A 12,239-nucleotide genomic window follows, 5' to 3' on the forward strand; every position below is an offset into this window, starting at 1 on the left:
GGTGGTTTCGTAGTTTTATTTGGACCCAATCTAATCTCTTGGTATGCAAAGAAACAGGCAATAGTGGCTAGATCAAGTACTGAGGCAGAATACAAGGCACTAGCTAATGCAACAGCAGAAATCATATGGGTTAAATCTTTGCTTAAAGAACTTGGGATATATCATACACAAACTCCATGTCTCTGGTGTGACAACATTGGTGCCACATATCTCTCTGCTAACCCTGTTTTCCATGCAAGGACTAAACACATTGAGATAGATTATCATTTTGTCAGAGAGAGAGAGAGAGTTGCTAGTAAAGAACTGGAGATTCGGTTCATTCCTTCAAAGGACCAAGTTGCTGATGGGTTTACAAAAGCGCTACCCGCAGGACCGTTTGAAGAGTTCAAGCATAATCTAAACTTGAGAAGTTCAGATTAAGGAAGGATGTTAAACATAGATTTATATTCAGAGGACTCTTGGACCGGCCGAGGCTATCTTGTCTCTCACGTTGGGTTTGTTAGGATAGATATTCTGTTTAACTTATCTCTATCCTCTCACCTCCCTCTCCTATAATATCTCATGTGGTTAGCCTCGACGCTGCCATCTTCTGTAACCTCTCAACATATCAATATAAACCTGCGGGTCTCCATGTATGGAGATTGAGACGCTTACCCATATTTTCTACAGGAGTGAGCTGACTTTTTGACACACAAAGGCAAACCAAGGTATATTCATCGGAAAGGAGTAATGCTTGGCTGGTCAGGACTGGAGGATGTACGAAAGATCAATATTTTCACAATGGATTGGGGCAACTAATCTTTTGGAACAATTTGTGACAAGGCCGGTGACATCCCCAAAGTGCTTGAAAGTGCTTGCGAAAAACTGGACGTCCTCCTTCATGGATGAAAAACAACGGTGTCGTCCATGTAAAGCGAGGAATGGATATGCATAACATTTCCACCGAGGGGATGAAGGTTTCTATGAGCTGTGGCCTTCACATGAGTGTGGTGCAGTGGGTTGATAACGAGCATGAATAACAGGGGGATAGATGCCCGCTGCCTCAACCCACGACCAAGCTTGATGGGATGTCGTGCACACCATCGAGCAGAATGCGCGACGAAGCTGAGGGTAGCAGTGTTGAAACCCAACCTATGTAGCGAAGAGAGAAACCAAGGTGTCGAATAAGTTTGAGGAGGAAGGGCCAACGAACCGAGTCGACAAATTTTTTTAATATCAACTTTGAAGAGCAATGCAAGGTTTTCCTGTGGTAGAAGCATCTCGCGAGATTGCGCACATACATAAAATTATTGTGGATGCATTTTTTTAATGAACGCACATTGAGTGTGTGAGACGAACTCATTCATGTGCGGGGCAAGTCGGTTGGACATCATCTTAGCAATTATCTTAGCAACGCATGGATATGATTGATGGGGTGGAAGTCGGCAATGTCCTCGGCACTAACTTTCTTCGGAATGAGAGCAATGTTGGAGGAGTTCAACCAATGAAAGTGAGTAGCATGGAGATCAGAGAAATGATTGGTGGGAAACATGATGTCCTGCTTGATAGTATCCTAAAAGGCCTTGAGAAAGGCACCTAGGAATCCATTGGGGCCGGTGGAAAATGCATTGTGCCTCTCTCCCTTGGCGAACGGTATGTATCGCTTATTGCGATATGTATCATCGTGAGGCCCACAAGCGTTAGAATTTAGGCCAACCACTAGGGCATGTGAGCGAGCGGTTGCGGGAAGCCATTGAGCGGTTTTTGAACATTCTGGAAGCTTCTCATTTGGTTTTGGGAAGGTTCCAGAACTTTTTTCCTACGGTTTTCCTGGGTGTTTTTTTCTGAATTTTTTCTTCCGTTTCTTGTTTTCCCCCTTTTTTCTTACTTTCCTTTAGTGTTATTTTTCATCATCATCATTATTTTTCCATTTTTCATTTTTTTTTGCGTACATCCTTTTGAATTTGTGAACATTTTGTGATTGCATCGACTGTTTTGAGTTAGCGAGCATTATTTTTAATTTGAAAAACATTTTTTGAGTTTGTCAACATTTTCTAATTCATGAATAGTGAACATTTTTTATTTAATGAATATCTCTAAAACAATGTGGATGTTTTTAAGATTCATGATATTTACTTTGAAATTTGTGACTTTTTTAAATTCAAGAATAATTCTCAGTAGGTTGATTAATTTTTAATTTGTGAATTTTTTTAATCCAATCAGTTTACATATTCATGAAGAATTTTCAGAATTCTTTAGAAAAATGAAATTCCTGAACACTTTTCAAATTCATATAGTTTTTTGAATTTTGATCATTTTTTAAATTAATGAATAAGTTTTAAATCCGTTAATAATTTGGCACACTATGATTTTTTTATGGGAAAGTCTTAGGTTCAACCGACCGAAAACCACGATTGCGTCGGCCGATCTAGCTGCCATCCGATCTAACTTGATTGCACGGTGTAGAAGTACTCTCTAGATTCCTCTATAGCCACCCAGTCCTTATCCTCTCGTTAAGCTTTGCATCCTCAATCTCCATGGCGTGTCCGTGTCGGTAAGTAGCCAACCTCTGTCACTTCACTTTCCTGCAACTTTACCCGTGTTTCAGAAGCGTTTCCGCAACTCAGCCCCTGTTGCAGACTGCATTGTCGCCGAGCTTTTTTGAAGGAGATGTTGGAGGCACCGCCGCTTTCGTGTGTGGGTGTTCGAGGGTGGATCTTCAAAGTTCCTGCAACATGGTAGTTGTTTCTGAAACACAACCATTGTTTCAGGAATTGTTTCTGCAACGTGGCCGTTGTTTCAGGAATTGTTTCTACAATCTCCAATTTTTTGCAACATGGTAGTTGTTTCTGCAACGTAGTTGTTGTTTCAGGAATTGTTTCTGCAACACGGCCCTTGTTTCAGGAATTGTTTCTGCAACCCGATCATCATTTCAGGATTGTTTCTACAATGCGGCCGTTGTTTCTGCAACTGGTTGTTGTTTCAGGAATTAGTGTGTCGGGAAGGCGACGAGCCGCGTGCGAGGAGTTAGATCGGACGGCTCGCGCGCGGAGATCCGACGGCTGTCGAGATGGTGGATGTTTACTAGACGTCTACCGGTAGACGCGTAGCGCGCTCCCCCTTTTTATTCACAATGTTTTTTAAATACATACTACTTTTTCTAAGTCATGACATTTTTGAACTTTTTATGGTTTTTTAGGAGGTGGGAATCGAAAGGAAAAAGTCCCGCAGATCCTACCTATCTAAAATTAAAAAAACATGATGATTAGAGAAAAATTAGGACGAACAAAGAATTAGTCTTATGGGACAGGACACAATTGCTTTTTTTAAGGTGAGACACAATTGCTAATACTACGCTAGCCTACATAATGTAGTGGTCAGAGCTAATGGGCCGGCCCACCCTACTACAGTAACCTGAGCGATTCACGCGGCGGCGTGAGCGATGCGCAAGGGGGAACCCCCTATTCGGCGCGCGGGGTGCCCGCTAGCGACCCGGCGCCCGACGAGCGTTTGTATGGGCCAGCCTATTTGCCGTGTTTTGTTTTCGTTTTTTTCTTTATTTTTTCTCTTTTCATGTTTTCCTTTTTCTTTTCTATCTTTTTCTTCTTTACTTTTCACTTTTTTTACGAGTCATATTTTCTGAATTACGATTTTTTTTCTTGTTCGTCGAATTTAGGAACTATTCATCAATGTAAAAAAATCAACATTTCAAAAAATATTCATCCAATTCAATTGTTTGCTCGTCGGATTTAAAAAATGGTCATCAAAATTTAAAATATGTTCATCGAATTAAATATATGCTCAACAAATTAGCAATGTGTTTGTCGTTTTCCAAAAATGTTCATCAAATTCAAAATTTGTTTATCCATTTTACAAAAGAAATGTTCTCGAATACAAATTTTGTTCATTAATTCAAGTTTTTTTTTCAAATTCAAAATTTGTTTATGATATATAATAAATGTCCACCATTACTGAAATGCTCATAAATGTTTTCATTTAAAATTAAAAAAATGTTCATTTTTTTGAATCTCAAACATTTTTGAATTCGAGAACAGGTTTTGGCAATTCACAATGCAAAATGTTTTGAAATTTTAGAAAAATCTCGAATTATTTTAAAATAGAATAAAACAAAACCAAAAAAATGAATAGTAAAAAATGGAAACGAAAAAATAAACAGGGGCGCGCTGCCCCGTGCAGGAGACGGCCCAACAGGAGGTGCCATGAGCGAGTGCTTTGTATCGCCACGCGGGATGCATATGAGCGCCTTTGTGCACGAGACCACTGCTAGTGTTATATCATTTCCCCTAGGGTTTCCCTAGGGTTCCACCCAGTCCTCCGACGGCGCCGTCGGAGTCCACTGTTTTCTACCATAGATCAGCGAGTTTTCTCCAGCGATCTGAAGCGAGGAGGGTGCAGTTGATGACTGCGGGGAGGCATGGCGGCAACAACTAGTTTAGGATCGAAGATGGGAAGGGGAGAAGATCAAGCAGAGAAGGCAAAGGAAAGTGCGGCGGCGACAGGAAGTGGCTCGGGTAACGCGGGGCAGGATGGCGCGTCGCCGGTTCCTGGCATTGATGATCGTGAAGAGGTAGAAGAGGGCCACTGGGATCACTTTGGCCCAGACCCGTCGCTGGAAGATGTGTTTGAAGGTCTCAAGTTGCATGGTGAAGAGGAAGAGGACCTTGATCTATCGGGGAAGGTAGAAGATTTAATCATGGAGGTGCGCTGGTTGGCCCTGTTTAGGGTTCATACGTTGAGGCCGTTTAGCCACTCCGCTTTGCTAAACTCGATGAGGAATGCGTGGGCTTGTGCACAAGGGATTACTTTCAATGTCAAAGGACCTAATCTATTCTTGGCTCAGTGCCATTGTTTGGGAGATTGGAAGCGGGTGATGGAAGGTGGTCCATGGCAATTTCGTAGGGATCCAGCTGTATTGGTTGAGTATGATGGTTTCAAAAATGTCGCTGAGTATTCGCTGAATATGTACCCATTATGGGCAAGGATAAAAGGGCTGTTTGATGGGCTGACGAGGAAGAAAGAGTTGCAGAAAAAGTCACAAAGAAAGTGGGTGAGCCACCATTTACTGTGATGGTTAACGAAGGGAAGATAAAACCCTCTAGCTATCTAAGGGTGCGTGTGTTTGTGAATGTAAACAATCCCCTGGTAAGGTTTGTTCCCATTACCCTGACGGAGAGGAAGAAATACCCGGTCTGCTACGAAAAATTACCTAACTTCTGCTTTGTCTGCGGTTGTATGGGGCATGTGTTAGAAGAATGTGGCAATGGTGTGTATGACCCCAACTCTTATGAGTGGGGTGATTTTCTTCACTGGAACAATGAACCGGGAGGGGGAGGAGGTGGAGCAGGTAGAGGAGGAAGATCGGGAGGTAGAGGAAGTGGCGGTGGTGCTAGCAGTCGTGGTAGGGGTGGCAGAAGAGGGGGAGGTAATGGTAGAGGTGATGGTTTTGGAGAGATGCCTAACGCAAGTAATCTTGAGATGAGGTATGGTTCTGGTCTTCACCAGAATGAGATGGGTCGTGCCTGGGCATGATGGTAATAGGACCCGAAAGAGATTAGTTTCTGATAATGGCACTCTGAACGTGAGAGGGCAAGATGTTCTTAATATGCTGGGCAAGGTTTCAAACACTGTCTTGTTGCTAGAACATGGTGGTACATCTGCTACTACAGAAGGGGTGGAGAAGGGGAATAGCACACCGGGCAAACTACCAATTGTGAAGAGGAGGAAGCAGGGAGAGGATGGAAGAGAACTGGATACTGATATGATCATAGAGGCGGCCTCCGTGAGGGAGGACCGCCGGGCCCAATGAATTGCATTAGTTGGAACTGCCTGGGAGGGGGGAATACCCGAACAGTTCGAGAAATAGCGACATTGTCTCAGTCGCATTCCCCCACTTTTATTTTCCTATGCGAGACAAGACAGAAAGCTAGTAAGATGAGGCGAAACCGGGGCCGGCTAGGCCTTAAAGGTTTTAAAGGGGTAGACAGTAACGGAATGAGCGGTGGTCTTGCATTGTACTGGCATGAAGCTTGCTGTGCGGAGATCTTGGACAAGGATGAAAGGTATATTGATGCCCTAGTCAGATTAACAGAAGGGGGTGAACAGTGGAGATTGACTTGTGTTTATGTTGAACCTCGTACGAAGAATCGTCACCTTATGTGGGCAAAGCTTCAGAATCTTAAGAATACGAATGATCTCCCTTGGCTAGTGATTGGTGATTTCAACGAACCTCTTTGGAGCTTCAAGCATATGTCTGCGGTCCCTAGATCTGAACCGCAAATGATCGCTTTCAGGGACACCTTGGAGGTGTGTGGATTGGTTGACCTGGGATTTATAGGTGTTCCTTTCACCTTGACAACTTGCGTGGTGGACAAAGCAATGTACGAGTCAGATTGGACAGGGCTGTAGAAACTAATACTTGGAGGAACATGTTTGCCTTTGCTTCAGTCCGGCATGTGCCGTCGCCATGCTCGGACCACGTTGCCCTGGTCTTGAAAGGGGAGGCCGAATAACAAAAATTTACTAGAGGTTGTCGACGTTATGAGCTATTCTGGGAGAGAGATCCCGCATTACCAGAAGTTGTAAAGGAGGCCTGGGATTCCGTTGGTGCAATTGGAAACATGGCGGAATTACAACTTGCGCTAGGTAAAACTATGGCAGCCCTAAGATCTTGGGGCAAAAAGTTTGGTAATGTAACAAGGGAGCTTGCAAAATCTTGCTCACAATTGGAGGAGTTGATGCATATGAATGCTGACCGACAAGAAATTAGGGAAATCACTAACAAGATGAATGAATTACTTTACCAGGAGGAGATGATGTGGCTCCAGAGATCAAGAATCACTTGGCTCAAGGAAGGTGATAGGAATACAAAATACTTTCAGAGCAAAGCAATCTGGAGGGCAAGGAAGAACAAGATCCGTGAGGTAACTGACAGTATAGAAGTGGTGCACTCAGATTTCGCAGCTACGAGTAAAATTGCCAATGAATACTTTCATAACATTTTCATGGCAGATCCTAATATTGAACCAAGTCAGGTCGTCAATCTTGTTGCTCCTGTTATTTCAGAAGAGGATAATATAAAGCTGTATGCTCCATTTAGCGAAAAAGAGATTTCAGATGCTTTATTTCAAATAGGTCCCCTGAAGGCCCCCGGTCCGGACGGGTTTCCGGCCCGATTTTTTTAGCGAAACTGGAGTGTTCTCAAAGACAGCACGATCACGGCGGTTAGTGAGTTTTTTCGCACAGGGATTATGCCGGAAGGTGTGAATTCTACTTCCATAACTCTTATTCCAAAGGTCTCTAACCCTGTGAGTATGTCTGACTATAGGCCAATAAGCTTATGTAACGTAATGTACAAGGTGATATCCAAATTCTTGGTGAATAGGTTACGGCCTTTGTTGGATGATACCATATCACCGGAGCAGAGTGCCTTCATACCAGGGAGGATGATAACGGACAATGCTTTAGTAGCTTTTGAGTGCATTCACTATATAAAGCAAGAGAAAGATCCCTCGAAGAGCTTTTGTGCTTATAAGCTGGACCTCTTCAAAGCATATGATAGGGTGGATTGGGTGTTCTTGAAACAGGTGATGCAAAAGATGGGCTTCTCAGACCGATGGGTAGACTAGATAATGTCATGTGTCACATCAGTTAGATACTTTGTTAAGTTAAATGGAACCCTCTTGGATTCGTTTGCACCGACGCGTGGGCTTCGGCAAGGTGATCCGTTATCACCATTCTTATTCTTGTTTGTGACTGATGGTCTATCTTCAATCTTAAGGCAGCAAGTTATGGCTAATGCAATAACTCCAGTGAAAATCTGTCGGAGAGCTCCAGGCATCTCACACTTACTCTTCGCAGATGACACTCTTTTATTTTTTAAAGCTACACAAGGACAAGCTTTGGAAGTAAAGAATGCGTTGGATCTGTACAATACAGCCACGGGCCAAAGCCTCAACTACAACAAATGCTCGTTGTTTTTTGGTACGTCATGTCCGGAATCAGTTCAAGCTGAAGTTAGGATGATTCTACAGGTTACTAGTACCTCTTTTGAGGAGACATATTTGGGGCTGCCAACCCCAGAGGGCCGCATGTCAAAGGGTTGTTTCCAAAGCTTGCAAACCAGCCTGACAAAGAGATTAATTCAGTGGGGGGATGGACACTTAGCTCAACCAGGCAGGGCAACCTTGATCAAGTCGGTGGCTTTGTCGCTGCCAACATATATTATGGGGGTATTCAAACTACCTTACTCGCTATGTGATGATCTTACTAGAATGATTCGAAACTTCTATTGGGGTTCTACAAAGGGAAAGAGGAAAGTGCACTGGAACGGATGGGATCATCTACTGCAGCGGAAATCAAAGGGAGGGGTGGGATTTCGAGATCTTCGCCTCTTTAACCAGGCTTTGTTATCAAGACAAGCTTGGAGGTTGATTACTAGACCGGAAAGTCTGTGTGCTCGCGTCCTGAAAGCGAAATATTACCCAAACGGGAAACTAGAAGATACTGTGTTCACGGGTAACTCGTCTTCTTCGTGGCAAGCTATTAGTCATGGGGTGGATCTTTTGAAGAAGGGATTGCTTTGGAGGGTCGGTAATGGTAAAAGTATAAGAATTTGGCGAGATAATTGGATATTGAGACCTTTTTCTTACAAACCGGCCATCTCAGCACAAGGGAGGTGTCGAATCCGGTATGTGGCAGACTTGCTAAATGATAATGGTTCTTGCAAGTATGATCAAGTATCGAAGTACTTCGCTGCAGCTGATGTATCTGAAATTCTGAAGATAAGGGCTTCCCCAAGGCAGGAAGAGGATGTGTTGGCTTGGGGACCCGGCCGGTTTGGTCGATTCTCTGTCAAAAACACATATGATATGGCTTTTGAAGAAGCACATAGGAGCAGAGCGGTAGCTAGCAGCACAAATCCCAGTGGAAACAGATCCTTATGGAGGTTAATATGGTCATCGGAGGTACCTCCCACTGTCCGTAATTTTGCATGGAGATTAGTATCAAATAGCTTGCCCACTTGGCAGAACAAGCACAAGATAGGACTAGAAGTGTCCTCACTATGCCCAGTCTGTGCCTTGGAGCCGGAGGATGACTTTCATCCAATGGTGAGATGCCCACTAGCTCGACAGTTGTATGGTGCCATGGCCGAGGTCTGGAGATTACCGCCAATTGAAGCAATTAAGAATTCAGGCAAGGAATGGTTGTTCCAGGTCCTAGAAACACTTGATGAATCACAATGAAGCATGATCTTATTCACCTTTTGGAGATGTTGGTATGTGCGGAATGAAGTGATGCACCAAAAACCGCCCCTTCCCGTGGATGCCTCATGTAGATTTCTCCAAAGTTACTTGGACTCCATCATTGCAATCAGATCAAATTCAGTTGCTGAACTTAGAAAAGGGAAGGTAAGCTTATCGTACGAGAAAAGGGAGCTGGTGCCCATGTCTATGGAGAAGGCTGTAAGGTGGAATCCACCTACTCAAGGGTGGCTCAAGCTTAATACAGATGGTTCATATCATGTGGATGGCACAACGGGTGCCGGAATGATCCTACGTAATGAAACTACCGACGTGATCTTCTCGGCATGCAGACAACTATTCTCGTGCCGGAATGCGTTGGAAGTTGAGCTCTGTGGCTGCATGGAAGGACTTTCGCTGGCTCTTCAGCGAAGCACTGCTCCAATTATCATTGAAATGGATTCGCTCTCTGCGGTTTCCATGATTCAAGGAAGGGAGGTGGAAAGATCGGTGTATGCTGCACTCGTTAAGGAGATTAAATATCTGAGAGGTCTTAGAGAAACGTGTGTTATTCGTGTGAGCCGTAGTCAAAATAATGCTAGTGACTATCTTGCTAGTTTCGCTAGAATCGAACAAAGAACTATGACCTGGATAGGCTCAGGCCCGCCCAAGGTTTTAGAAGTGGTACAAGCTGATTGTAAGGATCTTATGAATGAGTAATACAAGTGTTCATACCGCAAAAAAAAAGACCACTGCTAGTGTTGCCTCAAGCGTGGATGAAATGGGCCAGCTCCTTAAGTGCAATGCGAGCGTTTTTTTAAAGCTTCTAAGGATGTTTGTGGAATTTTTGGTCCGGATCCACAAGATTTGATTTCTTTTGTGTTTTCTGTGTTCTTCTTTATTTCTTTTCCTGGGTTTCCCCCCTTTTGTGGGCTTTCTATTTCTATTTTTTGTATTATACATGAACTTTGTATAAATACCAGATGGACATTTTGCAAGTATACGACGATAATAAAATATACAGACTGGTATTTTTATATACAATGAACATTTTCATAAGTACATGATAAACATTTTTTAACATATAACTTAAATACATGATAATGACTTTGCAAAATTCACGATGAACAATTTTTGATGACCCGATGATTTTTGTTAACACAAGCATGAAAAAATATTACTTTCTTGTTTTCTTTTTCCAGCCTTTTTTTCACATTTTGTGTTTCTTTCTTCCCTTTTTTTGATTTTTTTATATTAAAAAACTTTTTGAAAAATGCATGGCTTTTTATAAAATGTTTGAACACTACTTAAAAATTACACGACCAAATTTAAACATGTGTTTTTTATTTGAAAATTGGATGAACATTTGTTGGAATATGTGACCATTTTTTTATTATATGAAAACTACAAAGATATGTTATTTTTAATTACATGCTTTTTTATACACACGTGAATTTTTTAAAGTACACAAACATTTTTGGAAAATACATGAATATTGTTCAAATTGTTTGAACACGATGACTACATAATAGTTTTAAAAACATTACTCAAGAATTTTAAAAATGTGTAAATTTTTTGAAATATTTGGGGAATATGTTTTAATAAACCCAGATCAGTTGTTTCAAATACTTAATTTTGCAAGATTTGATCGGCGTAGATTGATTCTATATGCGATGAGGAAATTTCTGACACACATGATGAAATCTTTGATAAATGATCATTTTATATTTTTGATATATGTAATAAACAAATGCATAAGGAACATGAGAACTTCTAAATGCGTGATGGATAATTTCAGTACATGTTTATTTTTAAAAAAATGTTAGTAAAATAAAATGTTTTTGAAATGTATTACATAATATTTCAAAATAAAAAAATTCATGCAACATGAAATTTTAATATACAGAGAATGTACAGTACCTACGTACATATCTGTGTGCTGATTGGCTCTCTTTTTTTCCGCGGTAGGCTTAATTAAATAGACAAGCCTAACCACGTGCTTTCTGCGACGGCCGTGTGAGCGACGTGACGATACAATTCGCTATATGCGACATAGGCATCTCTCGTAGTGTGCAACGCTAGCTAAGTCGGCGAGGCCCAGCCAGCTAGACGAGTCCCTTGAAAGCGAAAATGTGTAGCGATCGTGCATGTTCCATAGGTCACTGGCGTACGTTTTCTATTTTTCATTTGTTCGTTTTTTTGACATTTATTCATAGGTCACTGGCGTTCGTGTAAGGATCATAGGTCACTGGTGTTCGTTTTTTTGACATTTATTCATAGGTCACTGGCGTTGGCTAAAACTGTTCACGTGTTTCTAAAAAAACATGCACTTGACATTTCCGACCAATATTTATTCAATGTGAAACAACGTTCGTGTAATTAAAATAAACATTTCGTACCATTTAAAATAATGCGCATTGTATTTATCCTACTCTGTAAGGATCATCTAGAAAGTGGAGAGCTTTTTTCCCATTCAAATAGAATAGCTGACATAAATGTTAAGGAGTGAGACTATCCATAAACGAGCCAAATAAAATCAAAATTTCATCAACAATTTTTTTTGGATAACTCGGTTAATCATTTAGTTATGTATTTACTTTTGATGATGAATAATAAAGCATCGCTATATCTACAGACTTGTCACCCCGCACAGTGCCCGAGGTCAAGACATCAACTACAAGCAACAGGGAGTACATTTGTTCTATGGAATAACTGTGTGTATATCGCTCATAGGTTATTGGCCAGTTGGGATTATTAGCTACCTGTACACCAGGTTCCAAAATTTTCTTTTCAGTTCAGAAAAAAATTAGAATGTCAAAACTTCGGACACAATCTAAACTATTTCCAAACCAAATTTAAAATAGCAAAAAAAATGTGGATATTGATACATCTATTCTCAAAGAATATATCTGAAATCAATTTTAGACCATCATTTAATCCTTACAAAGAGTTGAAATTATATGTAGTAATTAACTGAGCTTAATTATCTCAAACCTCCTT

Source organism: Triticum dicoccoides, chromosome 1B, assembly GCF_002162155.2.
Source record: "Triticum dicoccoides isolate Atlit2015 ecotype Zavitan chromosome 1B, WEW_v2.0, whole genome shotgun sequence".
In the NCBI taxonomy this organism is placed as follows: Eukaryota; Viridiplantae; Streptophyta; class Magnoliopsida; order Poales; family Poaceae; genus Triticum; species Triticum dicoccoides.